Genomic DNA, 19,937 nt, shown 5'->3' on the forward strand with positions numbered 1-19,937 from the left:
ATGTGGGACTCAAACTCACAACGTTGAGACCGAGTTGCACACTCCAATGACTGAGCTAGCTAGGAGCCCCAAGATCATATTTAATTTCTTTCTGCAATGTTTGAGTTTTCAGAGTATAAGTTTTGCATTTCTTTTTAAAAATTTACTCCTAAATATTTTATTATTTTTGATGCTATAGTAAATGGAATTGTTTTCTTAATTTCACTTTTACATTGTTCATTGCTAACATGTATAAATACAGTTGATTTTTGTGTATTGATATTATACCCTGAAAACTTACTGAACTTGTTTATCAGTTCTAGCAGTTTTTTATGGGTTCCTTAGGATTTTTAATATTTGAGATCATGCCCTCTGCAAATAAAAATGCCTTTCTAATTTCAATGTCTTCTATTTCATTTTCTTGGTTAATCGCCTTGGGAAAACCTTCAGTACCATGTTGAATAGAAGTGGTGACAGTAAACATCCTTGTCTTATTCCTGATCATAGGGAGAAGTTTTCAGTCTTTAACCATTAAGTATGATGTTAGCAGTGGGTTTTTAATAGGTGCCCTATATCAAGTTGAGGCAGTTCGCTCTCCCAGTTTACTAGTTTTTTCAATTAATTTTTTTAATGTTTTATTTTTGAGAGAGAGAGAGAGAGAGAGAGTGCAAGTGGGGAGGGCAGAGAGAGAGGAAGACACAGAATCCGAAGCAGGCTCCAGGTTCTGAGCTGTCAGCACAGAGCCCGATGGGGGGCTTGAACTCACAAACGACAAGATCATGACCTGAGCCAAAGTCGGATGCCCAACCGACTGAGCCACCCAGGCACCCACCCCCCCCCTTTTGTTTTATCATGAAAGGGTGTTGGATTTTGTCAAATGCTTTTTTTCTGCATCTATTGATATGATTGTGTGAGTTTCTCCTTTATTCTATTAATATGGTGTATCTTATTGATTGGTTTTTATATGTTGAGCAAACCTTGCATTCCAGGAAAAATTCCACTTGGTCATGGTGTTTTGTTTTGTTTTGTTTTGTTTTGGTATCTGGAAAAGAACCTAGAGTATTTTCATGTTTCTAGATTTAGTTTGCTAGTATTTTGATGAGGATTCTTTGCATCTATATTTGTAAGAGATATTAGTTTGTAATTTTATTTTCTCATGGTGTCCTTGGTTTGGATATCAGGGTAATACTGGCCTCATAGAATGAGTTAGTAAGTTTTACTGCTTCTATTTTTTTTTTGTAAGACTTTGTGAAGAACTGTTGCCAGTTCTTCTTCAAATATTTGGTAGAATTCACCAGTGAAATCTGGGCCTGAGCACTTCTTTGGGAAGTTTTTATTTTATTTTATTTTATTTTTAATTTTTTTTTCAACGTTTTTATTTATTTTTGGGACAGAGAGAGACAGAGCATGAATGGGGGAGGGGCAGAGAGAGAGGGAGACACAGAATCGGAAACAGGCTCCAGGCTCTGAGCCATCAGCTCAGAGCCCGACGCGGGGCTCAAACTCACGGACCGCGAGATCGTGACCTGGCTGAAATCGGACGCTTAACCGACTGCGCCACCCAGGCGCCCCTTCTTTGGGAAGTTTTTAAATTACTGATTCAATCTTCTTATTATAGATCTGTTTATATTTTCTATTTCTTCTTGAATCAATTTCATTTTTTTCTTTCTAGAAACTTGTCCATTTCATTTAAGCTATCTAATTTATTGGCATACAGTTGTTCATAGTATTCACTTATAATCCTTTTTAAGTTTCTAAGGTCAGTAGTGAAATTTTCATTCTTGATTCTAGAATTTTGAGACTTCCTTCTCCTTTCTTGGTTAGTCTAGCTAAAAGTTTGCTCAATTTTGTTGGTCTTTTCAAAGATCTGACTTCTTATTGTTTTTCTCTGTTTTTCTACTCTTTTTTAATTATTTATTTTTAATTTCTTTTCAAATGTTTTGTCTTTTTTTGAAAGAGTGAGCGTGCAAGCAGGCTCCACACTGACAGCAGCAAGCCCAATGCAGGGCTCAAACTTATGAACTGCAAGATCATGACCTGAGCTGAAGTCAGACACTCAACGAACTGAGCCACCCAAGTGCCCCTCTACTCTTTTTTTCACATGTTTACTTATTTATTTTGAGGGGGGGAGAAGGGGGGAGATAAAAAGAGCATGCACGAGTGGGGGAGGAGCAGAGAGAAAGAGAAGGAAAGGGAGAACCCCAAGCTGACTCCATGCAGTCAGTGAAGAGCCCTACGTGGGGCTCAGTCTCATGAACCATGAGGTCATGACCTGAGCCAAAATCTAGGGTTGGACACTTAACCAACTCAGCCACCCAGGAGCCCCCATATACATCTTAACTTATCAGAATGTAGTTCAAATTTATTCTAACTTAATTCCAGTGAGATATAAGAACATTACTCCTATACAGCTTTGTTCTCTTTTCCTTGTGCTATTATTATTATTATTATTATATATTGTTATTATACATGTTGATATGTTTATAAATTATGTTTATAAATGTCTATATGTTACAAATTCAATAGTATATTGTTGAGATTATTACATTTATATAGTTGTATGTTTTGGAAAGAAGCTGAGAGAAGAACGGGTGTGTATTTATAGAGTTTGTTACTTACCAGTTTTGATCTCTTCCTTTGTTCCTGTGGATCCAAGTTAAAATTTGTTGTCATTTCCTTACTCCAATAGAGCTGTTTCCACCCACCTCCTTTCTGTTGTTATTGTCAAATTTATTTCATGTCTATATGTTATAGACCCAACAATACAATTGTAGACATTGTTCTATACAACTGCCTTTTTTTTTTTTAATTTTTTTTTCAACGTTTATTTTATTTTTTGGGGGGACAGAGAGAGACAGAGCATGAATGGGGAGGGGCAGAGAGAGAGGGAGACACAGAATCGGAAACAGGCTCCAGGCTCCGAGCCATCAGCCCAGAGCCCGACGCGGGGCTCGAACTCACGGACCGCGAGATCGTGACCTGGCTGAAGTCGGACGCTTAACCGACTGCGCCACCAGGCGCCCCTATACAACTGCCTTTTAAATAAGAGAAGAAAGAAGAAGAAATATACTTATACTGTTTTATAATTACATAATTACATTTACCAGCATTCTGATTTTTCATATGGTTTTGAATTCCTTTCTGGGTTCACTTGCTTTCAGTCTGAAGAACTTCCTTTAGTATATCTTATAAGATAGGTCTGCTGGTAACAAATTCTCTCATATTTGGGAATGCCTTTATTTCACTTTCATTTTTGAAAGCTAGTTTTGCTGAATATAAGATTCTGGGTTGACAGTTTTTTTTTCTTTCAGCATTTTGAATATGTCATCCCTCTACCTTCTGGCCTCCATTGTTTTGATGAGAATGTAGCTCTTATTTTTATTAGGGTTTCCTTGGACATGACAAGTCATTTTTCTCTTTGCTGTTTTCAAGATTTTCTTTGTCTCTAACTTTCAAAAGTTACTATAATGTGTGTGTGTGTCTGTGTGTGTGCATGTGTGTGTCTGTGTGTGTGAATGTGTGTGTGTGTATCTCTTCGTGTTTATCCTACTTGGAGTTCATTAAGCATCTTAGATGTGTAGATTAATGTTTTTCATCAAATTTGGGAAGTTTTCAGCCATTATTTCTTCAAATATTTTTTATGTTCTTTTCTCTTTCTCCTCTCTTTCTGGTACTCCTATTATGCTTATGTTGGTGCACTAAACAGTATCCCACTTTTCTCTAAAGCTGTGTTCATTATTCTTAAATCTTTTTTCTTTCTTTTCTTCAGATTGCATATTCTATACCATCTATCTTCAAGTTTGCTGATTCTTTCTTCTGCCAACTTAAATCTGCTTTGAGCTTCTCTAGTGGATTTTTTCATTTCAGTTCTTATATTTTTCAACTTCAGAGTTTCTATTAGATTCTTTCATATAATGTCTATTTCTTTATGGATGCTATCTATTTGATGAGATAGTATCATCATATTTTCTTTTACTTCTGTATGCATGGTTTCCTTTGGTTCTTTGAACATATTTAGAATGACACCTGTAAAGTCTTTGCATGCTATATCTGACATTGGGACCAAGAGGCAGCTTTGTCATTTGCTCTTTTTTTTTCTTGTGTATTGGTCACACTCCTGTTTCTTTGCATGCATCATACTTTTTTGTTGAAAATTATATTGTATTTATTTACTATATTATAAATGTGTATTTGTAATATAAAAATATATTAACACTTTAGATAATATATTGCAGCAATTGGATACTAGCCTCAACCCCGACACAGTTTGCTCTTGCTCTTTGCTTATTTATTTAGTGATCTGGCTGGACTATTTTGAAAAGTATTTCTTTTGCAGTGTGCAGTCTCTGATGCCACTCCTAAAAGACACAACGTTGGACATGTGCACTGTCACCTCGGGATGACAGTGGTTTTGGGAGGGCTTTGTCTCTTTCCTTGACTTTGTTAAGTATCACACCTATCTATTAGTCTCCACTAATTGCTGATTACTGTATTGTTTTCAACAATGCCCTTGGTCATAAATTGCTTCACAATCTAATCCAATTAAATTAAGCCCTTTGCAGGGGAAGTCTTTGAGGCTAGACTTCGAGCTCTGTTCTGAACCCAGAAGGGCTCTTCTCAGCTGTCTCTTTCCCTTCTTCTCTCTGATAAACTTCTAACTGGTTAAATGGTGTAGCTTGTTTTTCTCATGGAGCTACCAGCTTTCTCTTCATTGCTTACCACCAATATCTCCATTGTTTGTGAGAGCATCCGCAGGCTTGAATTTCCCCATCCTCTATTTGAAATAAAATCAGTTCCCTCGGGGAAAGCTTCAGGGTTCTGTTCTTAAGGCCTCTCTTTCTCTCTCTCTCTGTACCAAACCTCTGAAGTGTGTGTCTTGGAGTGACTCCCCTACTTTACAAGGGTGCTGGGTTGGAGCAGTAGCCTAATTAGCAGAGCTAGTTTAGAAAACTAGCCTCTCTCAGTGTGGAAACTCCACTCCATGGGTGAACCAGGGTGAAGAAGATCGCGGCCCCCATAGTCTCAGCCTGCCATGTTTGGGATAGTTTTCTCACCCTATGAGTTGGGGATGGGTTGAGAAAGAAAGTCCTCTTAGCTACTCTTTCCTGAAATAGAACTTCTGCAACACAGGGGTGAAGGAAATGGGAAATGCTGGTAGTGTGTCACCCCCAGAGAGATACAGTAGCCCTCAAGTGGGAACCAAGGTAACAAGAACCCTGTGTTCTTGGCTGTACTCTCCTAGAGTGATGCTTCTGTTACAATGAGCTGCAAGGAGAGAGGGAGGAAGCAAGTCATAGCTCAGATGCCACAATCTCCTATTCTTCTTACCAAGTTTTAGATTTTCTTAAATAAATGTTTCTTTATTTGCTGTATGTCTTCAGAATACTTTTGAGAGAAATTTTTAATTAAATTTCATTGGTTATCATTGTTTTATTAGAGAGAAGATCTGTGGAGCTCTTCTTGTCACCATTCCAGAAATCATCTCCCTAAGATCTCTTAAATCCTGGTGTTCTAAGATTTCACAATAACAAGCCTTGGTGAGAGGTTTAGCTTTGTTTTGTTTTCATTTACTGTGCTGGATAGTCAGTGGACTCAATGTGGAAATGTTTATTGTGGGTTTTAGTTGTAGGTAGACCCAGATATATATAGATATAAATATAGGATATAAGATCATATATATGATCATATATCATATATATCTATATGAGCAGCAAATATATATCTTATATATATCTCATACCTATCTATATCTATCTATATCTATCTATATATCTATATCTATATATCTATATCTATATCTATATCATCTATATCTATATATCTTCTCCCCTGACAGTTGTCCCTGTTCTCTCTTTCAGGAATTGGAATCAGTCAGATATATGGTGAATCTCAAATAGATCTAATTTTCTTATCTCTTTTATTCTATTATCTATCTCTGTTTCTTTCTGTTTAACTCTCTGAAAGGTTTCCTTGACTATCTTCTCTATCACTTAAATGTACTTGTTCTCTCATTGTTCCCCTTCTTGTGGCATCTTGTTCTTGTTTCAGGGTGCAGTACTTTTCCCATTCTCTCTGAGATTATCAATGATAGTTTCTTTGAGGTTTTCTTCTGTTCTTTGCAGCATCTTCATTCTGAGATTTTCGTTTCCGAGTTCTTTCTTTCTGTTGTTTTGGACTCTCTTACATGCTGGAAGCTTCCCTCAAATGCCTGGGGATTGGCTCTTTGTTTTGGAGACAGACATCCCAACCTGAAGTCATGTTCATGGCACCTGGACATCACTTTCCATGGAAGAGAAAAAGAGCCAGCTTGGCAGCTAGTCACACCTGACTCAAACCTCACCTCCACACCTCCCTACTTCTTGAATCCGATTGGGTAAATCCCTTGAGAATCAGTTTCTCTTTTAGTAGAATAAGGATAATAATACACCCTTGCAGATCCCAGACGTTCCCATTAGTAACCCAATGTAAGGTACTTTAGTTAATCCTTATTGTCTCCATTGAGCATCGATGTGCACTTCTCCTTCTCTCCCTCCTTTCCTATCTGACATATTGTCATGACCATGTCTCTGCCAATTATGGAGGAACAGGCCATTCCTAATCATAAGAGTTTGCCATCATGCTGTCTTAAGAAGAGTGGTTAACTAGACAAATTTTGGTATCAGGTGGACCTGGGATGCAAGCCCTGCACTGAGCCCTGAAACAACAGATATGATGTAAAAGCAAAGATTCACCCAATGTCCCCAAGCCTTATGTGAGACCTGTATTTACTACAGTCAAAAGGATGAGAGGAGGGGAGCCTGGGTGGCTCAGTAGGTTCAGCATCTGACTCTTGATTTCACCTCAGGTCATGATCTCGCAGTTTGTGAGTGTGAGCCCCACACTGGGCTCTGTGCTGAGAGTGCAGAGACTGCTTGGGATTTCCTCTCCCTATCCCTCTGCCTCTTCCATGCTCTCTCTCTCAAAATAAATAAAAAAACTTTTAAAAAATATTTTAAAGTAAAAAAATAAAAATAAGCAAAAAAGATGAGAGGAAACAGAAACAATATACTCTGAGGGGTGTAGAGCCCACCCAAGGGGAAGATCCTCAGTCACAACTGGCATCTGGACCCCAGAAAAGAGGTCCCTCTCTGCTCCCCAAAGAACTGGAGAGTCATGTCTTAGAGCAAAGAGCACATCTTCAAGTCTCAACAGCCTGGAGAAGACACGGTTCTCCAGAACAGCTCTTGGACTTCCCGTGCCACATACACATGCTTCCCTGCCTTCCCACTTCCCCCCAACTTCTTCCTGCCATTCCCATTTTGCTGCTCAAGCCGAGGCCAAGGTTCTATTTTCTTGAGGGTACCATGTCCCGAGCAAGGTTGTGAACTAAGAGAAGGGAAGGGACAGGCCCTCCCTGGGAAGGACGCCCAGCAGGGAAGGTCTTGCCTCCTAGTGAGAATCCATGCCCTCTCACCACCCTCAGAACATTCTGCACCAGCCATTCAAAGTCTCCTCTGAGTCGGGTCTGGCCCTATTCCTTCAGGTCTCTGGAACAACCATGCTCAAACCAGAGGTCTGAGCCCTGGAATGTCCAGGGTACCAGAGGTCTCTGGGCCCAGGTTGGGAGCTTGGCTAGCACCCATGCCATAAACAGTGCCTTCTGGGAAGGGCATTCCATGCAAGGAGTTCCACACACCTGAGCCCTCTGTTGAGAATATGTGCCTCCAGACCTGTGTACCTCACCCTGGAGGTGGCGGGTCACTTGAGCGGAACCAGCACACTCGGTGCTCAGGGATTCTCCTGCACTCCAGTGACCCCATCCTTCATCTCTGTCACCTCTCCCACATTTCTGAGGGACACATACTGGGCACATATTCTGAGATATACTTGGCAAACTCTACACCCTTCCATCTAATGGACCTCAAGGGGCACCTCCTATGGGCATTGCTCTGTGCTAGGTCAGGTAGGATAAGGCAAAAACAGTAAACAGGATGTATCCCTGTCCTCCAGCTAGTTGGAATAAAGGGCAACACTTGCTAAGTGTCCAATAATAATGCAGTAGGAGCCTAGAGGACGGATCTATTTTAAAAGGATCGACCTGGGGTGCCTGGGTGGCGCAGTCGGTTAAGCATCTGACTTCAGCCAGGTCACGATCTCGCGGTCCGGGAGTTCGAGCCCCACGTCAGGCTCTGGGCTGATGGCTCAGAGCCTGGAGCCTGTTTCTGATTCTGTGTCTCCCTCTCTCTCTGCCCCTCCCCTGTTCATACGCTGTCTCTCTCTGTCCCAAAAATAAATAAACGTTGAAAAAATAAATAAATAAATAAAATAAAAGGATCGACCTGAGGGGCGCCTAGGTGGCTCACTCGGTTGAGTGTGTCTGACTTCAGCTCAGGTCATGATCTCACAATTTGTGAGTTTGAGCCCTGCATCGGGCTCTCTGCTGTCAGCACAGAGCCCAGTCCAGATCCTCTGTACCCCTCTCTCTCTGCCCCTCTCCCATGCTCTCTCTCTCTCTCAAAAATAAACATTTTTAAAAAATTAAAAAATTAAAAAAAAAAAAAAAAGGATGGACCTGGAAATGTTCTCTAGCTTGATCTGGGTGGTAGTCACACAGGTGTATGCACGTGTAAAAATCATCAAGCTGCACAGTTAAGATATATACATTTCAGTTACAAAAAAATTGTAACTGGCCCCAACCCCAGAACTCAGCAGAGAGTAGACAAGTGGGGAACAGAAGGCAGGAGGCAGTGCCATGGGGAAGAACAGGTCTGGCGGCAGTAGGAAGGAGCTAAGAGCACAGGATGGAGCCCTTGTCAAGAAAGAAGACAAAGGCCTGGGGACTAACAGAATGGCAAAGACGGAGAGGATCAAGAGTGAGCGTTCTGGGGTACAAAAGCCACAGCAGCCCTCTCTTTAGAGAAACAGGAGTTCTGGAAAGTCTCAGTATGCACACAGTTGATGGGGAAGTGAGGGACGGATTTGCTGTCTTCTTTTAGATTCTGACTGAATGGGGACCATATGATGGACAGCTGGAATGTCCAGGGTACCAGAAAACACTCAGGATTTTGGAAGAGGTGCCCTGGTTAATGATTCCAAATGATGAGCAGCAGCAGCCAGCCCACAGCCCAGAGACCATCCCCATTCCCAATGCCTGGTTTCCTGAAAGCAATCTAAACAGAACAAACCCAGAGCCCACTCTAGGCTAGCCAAGGTCAGCCCACCACCATCTTGGCCCAAGACCCTGTATTCTGGGGACATGTGTGGGTGAGTCTCCAACTCAGAGGTGGAAGAGAGAGGGCAGACAGGATGTGCTGAATCAGTGCCGAGGGCTGAATCTAGACTGCCCATTAAGCTAAGCAGTGTCCCTCTCCACATCTCTGATTCCCCAGAGCAGTAGGCTCAGCACCTCACAGCAGCTCGCTCCGTTTTTCATAAACCCAAAGTCCCAGGGTGTTTCTCTCTATGGGATTGAACTTTGTCTCCAGTAGATTCCTTGGAGTCTAACACACACTCCTGTCCCCTGGGGCTGCTCTTCTCTGCTCATCCAGCATGCTTGTGCACCGGTTCAGTTTGTTGGCTCTTCTGCAGATATTGGGTGGTGAGGACTCTGAAAGAATCACAACCCTTCAGGTGCAGTCTGGGCCAGGAGGAGAAACAATCACCTCCTTTGATCTGTATGCTATGGCACTATTAATGCAGCCCAAACTTCTGGGGAAGATACATGCATTGTTGTGTGTTCTCATTTACCTCGTGGCAAAGAGACGAAACTCTCATTTCACAGGTACCTGCCTTGGTTTCCCACAGATACTTGCTGTGCCCCTCCAAACCCTGCCCCACTGGGCCTCTGCCCATCCTATCCACCTTCACCCATTATCCTATGCCCTATTTAAGATTCTTCTTTCAGTTCCCCCAGCTAGCCCTCCCCTTCCTACCTTTGCACATGTAGTAGCCTCGGCCTGGAATTTTCTGGCTCATCTTCTCCAACTAACTCCTGGTCACTCATATTTCTTCTGCTCCTTTCCCCCAGAAATCTTCCCCAAAGCTCCCCTCTCGCCCTCACTAAATTAGGCCCCACAGTTACCACTCCCATAGCATTCTGTACTTTTCTTCCAGGGTGCTTATCAGAGTGTTTCCTCTTCCTTATCTGATAAAGTCTGTCTCTCCCCTAATCTAGCTAGCTAGCCCCTGAGGGCAGGGTGCCTATCTGCTTCTGCCCCTCACTGTACCCCCAACACTGAACACAGTGCCTGGCCTGAGGTATATGTACAATAAAGAGGGATCAAGGGAATGAATGAACGGACGGTTTGCCACACCACTCCACCCTGCCAAGACAGAGCAAGATGCCGCAATGTGGAATGTGGGCTTGAGACACAGGCCCACGTGGGCCCGTAAGTAAGCACTGCCGCTTACCAAGATTATGCCTTTGGTGAGTCACTTCACCTCTCCAGGCCTCAGTTCACTCACCGGTAAAATGGGAATGCTAACAGTGTCTACCGCACAGGATGACAGGTGAAATACAACCATGTACACAAAGAACCTGACACACAGTACTCAAAACATAACGACTCTCTTTTCCAGGCGGTGAGAAAGGCGTGCTCACAGCCTAGGACCTCCAACAGGTATGTCCTCATCACCTGTGCAGGGCTCCTCCGCTGCAGGCCCAAAACGGTGGGGGTGGGGAAGAGGTTGTCCCTTGTAGGAAAATTGCTCTGGGAATTCTCTAATCTAGTTTGGGACTATCTTCACTCTCAGATGGCCTCAGAGCCCCTCTATCCTCATCCCTCTTCCAGAATCACAAGGGAAGGGTACACTTCACTGTCCCCATTTTCTGACCAAGCAAGCTGAGGCTCTGAGCGCCAGCTGCATGGGGCACCCTCGTCTACTCCAGGCCTGGTGATGCCCCTCACAGGGGACTCTAGGGGGCCAGGTGACTCTGGCTGTGCCTCAGGCTTGCTGGGGAGAGGGGTCCAAGTCCTTGCCCTCTCTGTGCCTTCTTGGCTCACACTATTAGAAAGGAGTTTTCCTGGGGCACCTGAGTGGCTCAGTCGGTTAAGCAATGGATTCTTGATTTCAGTTCAGGTCATGATCTCCTGGTTTGTGAGATCGAGCCCCACATGGTTGGGGGGGGGGGGGCATGCTTCTGATTCTCTCTCTGTGCCCCTCCACCACTCACACTTGCTCTCTCTCAAAATAAATAAATAAACTTCAAAAAAAAAAAAAAAAGAAAGAAAGAAAGAGGAGTTTTCCTGTGGGGTGACTGGGTGGCTCAGTCGCTTGACCACCGGACTCTTGATTTTGACTTTGGTATGATCTCATGTCAGCTGCGCTGACAGCTCAGAGCCTGCTTGGGATTCTCTCTCTCTCCTTCTCTCTTTCTCTGCCCCTCCTCCCCAAAATAAATAAATAAATATTTTTAAAAGGAGGGGGTTTTCCTTTCTTCCTGCCATTTTCCTACAATAAGCACCAGGGATAAGTAAATGGAAAAAACCTGACCTCATCTAAGAGGCCCTTCTAGGCACACACTTGTGCCAGGTGGGTCTTATCTGCTTCCCCGTGAGATAAGACTGAGTGGTCAAAGTTATTTCTATGCAGAAGGGAAGGGGGCATCAGCCCTGGGCCATTAGAAAAATGACCCTGTCCTCAAGGAGCTTGCATTTGAGGCACCAATGAAAACCTCTGAAGCATCTCCAGGACACATTTAAAGCCACAAATTGCACAATCCAGTACCTGGGTTTTCCCAGACTCTTTTAAGGGCCGTTGCTGGCCTAGTTCACACCAGTAAGCTCCTCCTGCCTGCTCTGGCCCATCTGAACCCTTCCTTCTTCAACTAAACCCCTTAGTTTTAGGCTCTGCAGGATGGGATTCCTCCTGCCTCCAGCTACCACATCCAAACTCAAAGCCAGACCTAGAACCTGTCTGTATCAGATGGGCCAGCTAGCCCCAGGCCTTTGCACACACTGCACCCTACTCCTGCTCTCCCCATCCTCTTTGCTAATGCCTACCTCTCTTTTAGAATTCAGCCCAGGCAGTCTCCTTATAGAGCTCCTCGTTCCTCAGACCGCGTCTGCAGGCTGGGTGGGTTGTCCTGCAGAGCTCCCTTGGCACCCTAGGATCGCTTACCTCCGTCCCTTACCCCCTCCCTGGGCTGGTCTATCTGCTCTTCTGTCTACTTCACTAAGAAGGAAGTGCCCTAAGAACAAGCCTGGACCTTGCCCCAGGACAGTGTCTGGACACAGAGTTTGAAAAATGAATGAATACAAGGAGGCTGTGCATGTGTTGGGGTTGGGATATGTAAGAACTCACTATACTTTCCACTCAATTTTGCTGTGAACCTAAAGTTGCTCTAAAAATTAAAGTCCATTCATTCTTTTTTAAGTGAATGAAGGAATGAAGAAAGATGATCAGCCTTTGATGACACAACATTGGCTTACAGAGGCCTCAGGCTACTGTACTTGTGGAGAGGCCACCCACAGACCAGTCACCCCTGAGGGAAAAGACTTCCCCTCCCTGCCAGCCTGCAACCCACCAGGGCGTGGGTGCACCCAGGTGGTGTGGTCTGCCGGGCTGGATGCCCAGCGGCCAACCCTGCCCATCCACCTGGGATGTAATATGTCGAAGGGTCTGCAAAAGCCACCTGACCTTTGGGGCAGGCCCTCCGTGTCTACCGCTGACCCCACTCCTGGAAGGCCAGACTGGCTGGTGAATGTAGGAGGAAGTAACTCGGAGGCTCACAACCCCTCCAGGCATGCATGGTCTTACTCACTCTCTGCCCATAACCTAGAGTATTCCGGCATCCCAGACTACCACAGTCTCTCCGGGAGCCCCAGAAGGACTGAGCCGGAGCCACGGCAGGATCTTTAGACCAGAGGGGACATTCCTGGCTCCAGGAAGTATGCCATGAGATTTCTTAGTGTTCCTGTTCACCGATTGTAGGAAGGGGGCAACTCAGTGAAGATTTTTTTCCCCTAGAAATTCCATGCCTTGGCCACTGTCCCCCTGGAGGTCCGGGAAGATCAGGAAAGGCTGCAGAAGCCTTTGGGACCTCCACCCTGCCCCAGCCTCCTACCACACCCTCACTCACCTTCCCCAGCCACTGCTCGTAGGCCAGTCCTGGAAGAGGCCACACGTAGACTGCCTGCCACACAGTCTGTCACACTCCAAGACCCAAGCTTTCCAGCTGTTTCTCCAGTTGGCCTCTTCCTCTGGTCATCTTCCAAAGGCTCTGGGCCTGGCAGACAGCCAGGGCTTGGAGCCGGCCAGTGCTTCCCCACTTCAAAGCTGTAGGAAGTTAAGCCTCAGTTTGCTCATCTGCCAAATGGGGATAATTTCCACCTTAGGGATTGCCATGAGGATTACATTAGAAATGGTGCCTGTCACTTCCCTCTGGTGCCCTGTGTGTAGGTGACCACACAGTCTGGTTTATTCAGGTCAGTCCCAGTTGATGCCTATTGTCCTAAATGTGTTTAGTGCCCCTTTTTACTCTCAGAAGTGCTCACTTTGGATGACAAATACATCTTCAGCCTACCTGCATGTCTTTCTATTTCCAGATCAGGCCCAGCCCATGTGAGCAGCACCACCCACCTCTACTCTCCCATGAGAGTACTCTCCAAGAGGCCATGTCTTGGTTTGTACTTAGGACAACTTTTGCACCCATCTCTCTGAGCCTCGGCTTCTTTTTTTTTTTTTTTTTTTTTAATGTTTATTTATTTATTTATTTATTTATTTTTCAAAAAAATTTTTTTACGTTTATTTATGTTTGAGACAGAGAGAGAGACAGAGCATGAATGGGGGAGGGTCAGAGAGAGGGAGACACAGAATCTGAAACAGGCTCCAGGCTCTGAGCTGTCAGCACAGAGCCCGACGCAGGGCTCGAACTCACGGACTGCGAGATCATGACCTGAGCCGAAGTCAGTCGCTTAACAGACTGAGCCACCCAGGCACCCCAATGTTTATTTATTTTTGAGAGAGACAGAGACAGGATGTGAGTGGGTTAGGAGCAGAGAGAGAGGGAGACACAGAATCCGAAGCAGGCTCCAGGCTCTGAGCTGTCAGCACAGAGCCCAACATGGGGCTTGAACTCACGAGCTGTGAGATCATGACCTGAGCCGAAGTCGGACGCCCAACCGACTGAGCCACCCAGGCACCCCTCGGCTTCTTTATTTTAATGGGCTAACAATGCCTACGTGGAAGGATGGTTAGGAGGATTAAATGAGATAAGGTATACAAAGCACATGCCAGGTGCCAGAGAAGCAAGATTTCCCTTCCATGGTCTCTCCCTCGTTCCCATCATGCCAATTTTCCCACGAGAGTGGAGCTCCAGAGCTCAACTTCTCCCATCAAGAGAGTGATTGTTAGGGACACCTGGGGGACTCAGTCAGTTGAGCCTCCAACTTCAGCTCAGGTCATGATCTCACGGTTCTGGGTTTGAACCCCACATCGGGCTCTCTGCTTGTCAACGCAGAGCTCACTTCAGATCATCTGTCCCCCCCTCTCTCTCTGCCCCCTCCCACTTGCGTGCTCTCTCTCTCTCAAAAACAAATAAAACATTAAAAAGAGAGAGTGACTGGGGCGCCTGGGTGGCTCAGTCAGTTGAGCATCCGACTTCGGCTCAGGTCATGATCTTGCAGTTCGTGAGTTCGAGCCCCTCGTGGGGCTCTGTGCTGACAGCTCAGAGCCTGGAGCCTGCTTCAGATTCTGTGTCTCCCTTTCTCTCTCTCTGCTTCTTCCCCGCTAATGCTCTGTCTCTCAAAAATGAATAAACGTTTAAAAAAAAAAAAAAAAAAAGGAGAGAGAGAGAGAGTGTTCAAAGTTCCAAGTTGATGAGGGAGCTTAAGGCAAGCTGACGCGCCCCTACAAACATACCCCGCCCCCCTCAGATGGGATAAGTGTGACATTCCTAAGTCTGTCCAGGCTGCCCAAGAACAAAGGAAAGGACAGAAAACAAATGGTTAAACTGATAAAGTCTCCACCAGTTTACAAATAAATATCTTAGTCATATTAGAAGAAAAGGGCAATCTTATCAATAGCCTAATCTCCAGGAACTCCCTACCTTCTTAATCCTCTGCTAGAGGAACAAACAACCTAAGCTTGACAATAGCTAGGCCTCCAGTAACCTGTGAGTCTTCTTTAGCATATGGAAATCCCTTTAAGAAACTTCCTCTGGACTTTACCTCCCCCACCTCCATAGTATATAACCAGTCACTCTTCACAACCCCAGGTCAGCTCTTTCTGCCCACAAGTCCTGTCCCGTGCTTTAATAAGATCACCTTTTTTGCACCAGAGACGTCTCAAGAATTCTTTCTTGGCTGTTGGCTCTGGACCCCACCATCACTCTGAAACCCCATCAAAGTGACATATGAGTTCCCAAGCTGTGCTCTTTCTTGAGAGCCAGAAATGATCTTCACCCCCACCCCCACCCACGCTCCACTGCAGACTCTGAGGGGCATCCCAGCTTCCCCTTCCTGCATGCATCCATGTGTTTCTACCCACGTCGGCTGCTTCCAAGCCCGCCGCTACAGCTGGAAACCCTCAGCCCTCACCCACCTGGCCCACATGGAGTGAAGGCACCTTTGAACTCTCTCTGCTCTTCCAGGAATCCAGAGGCCCAAAAGGGAATTTGTTGGGCCTCCAATCCCCATGGACCTGCTATCTGGGCCAACAGGCAAAGGGTAACCATGTACTTTCAGCAGATAAAGCCACCATGAGACCAGCCTGTTGCAGCAAGGAAATGACATACTCTCAGATCATAGCTGGATTAGCAGCATATCCTCCAAAGGCCCCGAAGCCCAAATCTCCCATGCCTCTTGCCCTCACACCCACCCACTCCTGACATTCCTTTGCTATTAGACAACTGACAGTTCCTCCAGCCTGATCCTTGCCTTGCTCCAGGTAGCACCAAACCTGCCTTGAACGTTGTAGAATATTCAGTTCCACCAGGAAGCTCTTGGTATAAACAACCTGTCAGTCACTGGGATCTGATTCCAGGCCTCTTTGTTCAGAGGCATTTGCGTGACATTTCAGATTTTTGTGCTGCCCTAGAAACCACAATGCATGTATGAAGGAAGCCATAGGAGGACAAAGCTAATGAGGCAGCTACTAAATTGAGGCTACGAAAAACAGGTATCTGGGGGTAGTAGTGGTATGTGGTAGAAGGAGTGTTTCAAAGGACCCCAGCGAGGTAAATGCTAATGAGGGTGCAGCTCTGGTTCTGAGGCGACAGCCAGAGTGGAGGTGGCTGTAGGGCAGAAAGAGAAACTGGGTAGGGGACCCTCATTTCCCCATCTATAAGACGGAACTAAATATATTATTTGACTCCATCCTGAAGCTGTTGTGTTAGGAGGGTGAAATGAGATCAACACATAACACATATGCACAACCTGAATATAATCCAGGGCTCCAGGTGGCTCAGTCCTGCGCAGAGTCACATTCGGAGAAGCACACACTGGCAGAGGAATTTAAGAGGAACCCCAATCCTGGGGCGCCTGGGTGCTCAGTCAGTTAAGCGTCTGACTTCAGTTTGGGTCATGATCTCACGGTTCATGGGTTCGAGCCCCACATTGGGCTCACTGCTGTCAGCACAGACTACTTTGGATCTCTGTCCCCCTCTCTGTCCCTTCCCCCACTCACATTTTTCCCTCTCGCTCTCAAAAACAAACATTAAAAAAAGAAAAGGAACCCCAATCCTCAATCCTTACATGGGTCTCTTGAAGAACCTTTAAGTGTGCCCAATGCAGGAGCGTAAGGCAAGCTCACAGGCCACAAACACCCCCTCCCCACCCCCAGGTGGGATATGTGTGATATTCCTCGGGCACTCCTGGCTGCCCAAGAACAAAGGAAAGGGGAGAAACAAATGGCTAACTGATAGAGATCATAGTTCTGCAAGACTTGAGTCTCCATCTATTTACAAATATCTTAGTAAATTACAAGAAAAAGGCAATCTTATCAATAGCTTAATCTCCAGAAACTTATAGACTCCGATTCCTGGAGTCCCAACATCACCCCTCCAGAGTGATGTGGGAAACGAAGGCAGAAGGAAATGGCAGATAGAACTAAATTTCCTTATAACCTGCAGCCCATTGACAAATACTTGAGGCAGGCAGAGTAAAAGGTTTCCCCAGGACCTCCCTACAGTCCTAATGCTAATGCTTTGCTAGAGGAAAAACCACCTTAGCTTGACAGTAGCTAGGCCTCCAGTATCCTGGGAGTGGGAGTCTTCTCCAGCACATGGAAACCTCACTGGAAACTTCCCCTGGACTTTACTTCCCCCAACCCCATAGTATAAAACCAGTCTCTCCTCATGGTCCCAGGGCAGCTCTTTCTGCCCATGGGTCCTGTCCTGGTGCTCTAATAAAATCACCTTTTTGCACCAAAGACATCTTCAAGAATTGTTTCTTGGTCCTTGGCTCTGGACCCCATGAACCCCAGTGTCACCCCCAAAAAAACCTCATCACTCAGCAACATCCCTCAAAAAAATCCCTTTTTTCCCCACCTCCAGGTTCTTGTGCCCCCTAGCAGCTCAAAAACTATTAAGCTAACATACAAACTGTACCCCAACTCCCGGCCAGCCTGCATGGCCTTTCACGAGAGTCTCTCTCAGCTATTTTGGAGTTACTCAAGTCTCCGCTCCTGGCTTTAATTTCTGTCCCCATTTACCCAGTACCAGAATGTACCACACAAAGGAGACACAACCCCAAAAGTAAGACTCCCTCCCTTCCCTTTCTTCCCATCTCCCCAGTTCTCTAGCTCAGTCTGCTTTTTCCAGTTCTACACACAAAATGCCCAGGAACCATGAGGGCAGATTAAATTATCCCAAAAGAAAAAACAGTGGCAGGCAAAGCAAAATTCCTTTTAGTGGGTGGCACTGAGGACTGTTAATAAATCTTACAATAACACACACACATAATTGCTATTAAGTAACCCCCGCAGCCTCGCCACAAGGACAGTGGTTCTTATACTTTCTAATCATGCTGACTTTTCTTCACATCATCACTCACTTTTGCACTCCCATTTCCTTTCCAGAACCACAGGTCTGACCAAGGCCTTCAGCACGGCCTTGCTTCCCTGGCTTCGCATCTGGCTTCTTCCCTGACTCCAGGGTCTCAGTCCTCCATTCTGTCCCATGAATCACACAGCTGATCTTTGCCACACTCCCCATTCGTCCTGCTCCCCTGCTGAAGTTCCCGATGTCCCACCACACACAAAGCCTACGTGCCTATCCAGGTACCCCACATGAAGCATACGGCAGCATGTATTCACCCTTCACATCCACTTTTTTTTTTTTTAATATTTATTTTAGAGCAAGCGAGCAAGAGAGAGCGCGCGTGCACGCACAAGCTGGGGAGGGGCAGAGAGAAAGGAAGACAGGATCGGAAGCGGGCTCTGCATTGACAGCAGAGAGCCTAATGTAGGGTTGAACTCACCAAACACGAGATCGTGACCTGAGCTGAAGTTGGACGCTTAACTGACTGAGCCACCCAGGTACCCCAGTTTCACACCCACTTTTAACTTCACTGGTCCTCCAGTACACATGGGCCAGAGTTCCCCGCACTCCAAAAGGGCCCACCCTAACTACTTCTTGATTCTCAACACCACACTTTGTACCACACAGTCAGGTGTTTGATTCTGTCATTTGATTGTTTTAAGGCCTTAGATCTTCTTCCCATAAGCTCCTTGAGATCAGGGGCCTCAAAGGCTTGTAAGTAGCAGCCAGTATTCAAAAGTTGTCGTCTATTAGCTCACGACAAGAAAAACAGATCCGTTTCTACTCCAAACGCCTTGATGGAAATCTCCAGACGCCCCTGCCAAGTCTTTTGCATCAGCTCCCTGCCAAGTCATTTTTAGGAACTTCTGGCTAAAGGACAGAAGGAACCCTTTTTTTTTTTTTTTTTTTTAATTTTTTTTTTTTTTAATTTTTTTTTTCAATGTTTATTTATTTTTGGGACAGAGAGAGACAGAGCACGAATGGGGGAGGGGCAGAGAGAGAGGGAGACACAGAATCGGAAACAGGCTCCAGGCTCTGAGCCATCAGCCCAGAGCCCGACGCGGGGCTCGAGCTCGAACTCACGGACCGCGAGATCGTGACCTGGCTGAAGTCGGACGCTTAACCGACTGCGCCACCCAGGCGCCCCGAAGGAACCCTTTTAAAAATGTGTGTATTTACCACTGTCTTGGTAGATAATACATTCATCTGCCTCACAACTTAGAATGAAGTCAGCCTCCCACATTTCTCAACCACCCAGCTCTGCAGCCAACAGGCAAACAATTGGGCTGGTTTCCTGTTCATTTTTCAATAGGTGTTTGATGCATCTACAAGCCAATAGAAATATATCCTCCTTCTTGCCCTTCACTTTTTTTTTTATACACAAGCTAGCGTGCAATGACACTGTTCTGCGTCTTGCATTTTCTGCTTAGCAATGTATCTCAGACAGCATCCTCCATCCACGCCTAGAGAGCTCCCTCACACTTACCTTGTAGCTGCGTAGTGTCCAGTGTAGGAACAATTCTAATTTATGTAACCAAAGCTCCAGTTGTTGAGATAGCGAGGGTGTTCCCAGCCTTTTACTGCCACATACAACGCTGCAATGAATAGCCTTATTCAGACATAATGTATCTGTGGGACAAATCCCTGGGAGTAGAATTGCTGGGTCGAAGGGTAAAGTACATATGTAATTTTGATAGATATTTCCAGATTGTTCTCCAACAAGGTTGTACCAAATCTGCACTCCTACTAGCAATGCAGCAGGGTGCCAGTGCCCTTGCCCTCACTGATCTACTAGAACCTCCCTTGCAGTGCAGTCTCCATTTGGTTTGCACCCCTCTCCCATGCATGTGGTTGAGCTTCTTCTTTTTTTTAATGTTTAGTTATTTTTGAGAGAGACAGAGAGACAGAGAGAGAGCAGGGGAGGGGCAGAGAGACAGGGAGACACAGGATCCAAAGCAGGCTCCAGGCTCTGAGCTGCCAGCACAGTTTGACATGACGC

This window comes from Prionailurus viverrinus, chromosome B3 (assembly GCF_022837055.1).
Source record: "Prionailurus viverrinus isolate Anna chromosome B3, UM_Priviv_1.0, whole genome shotgun sequence".
Lineage (NCBI taxonomy): Eukaryota > Metazoa > Chordata > Mammalia > Carnivora > Felidae > Prionailurus > Prionailurus viverrinus.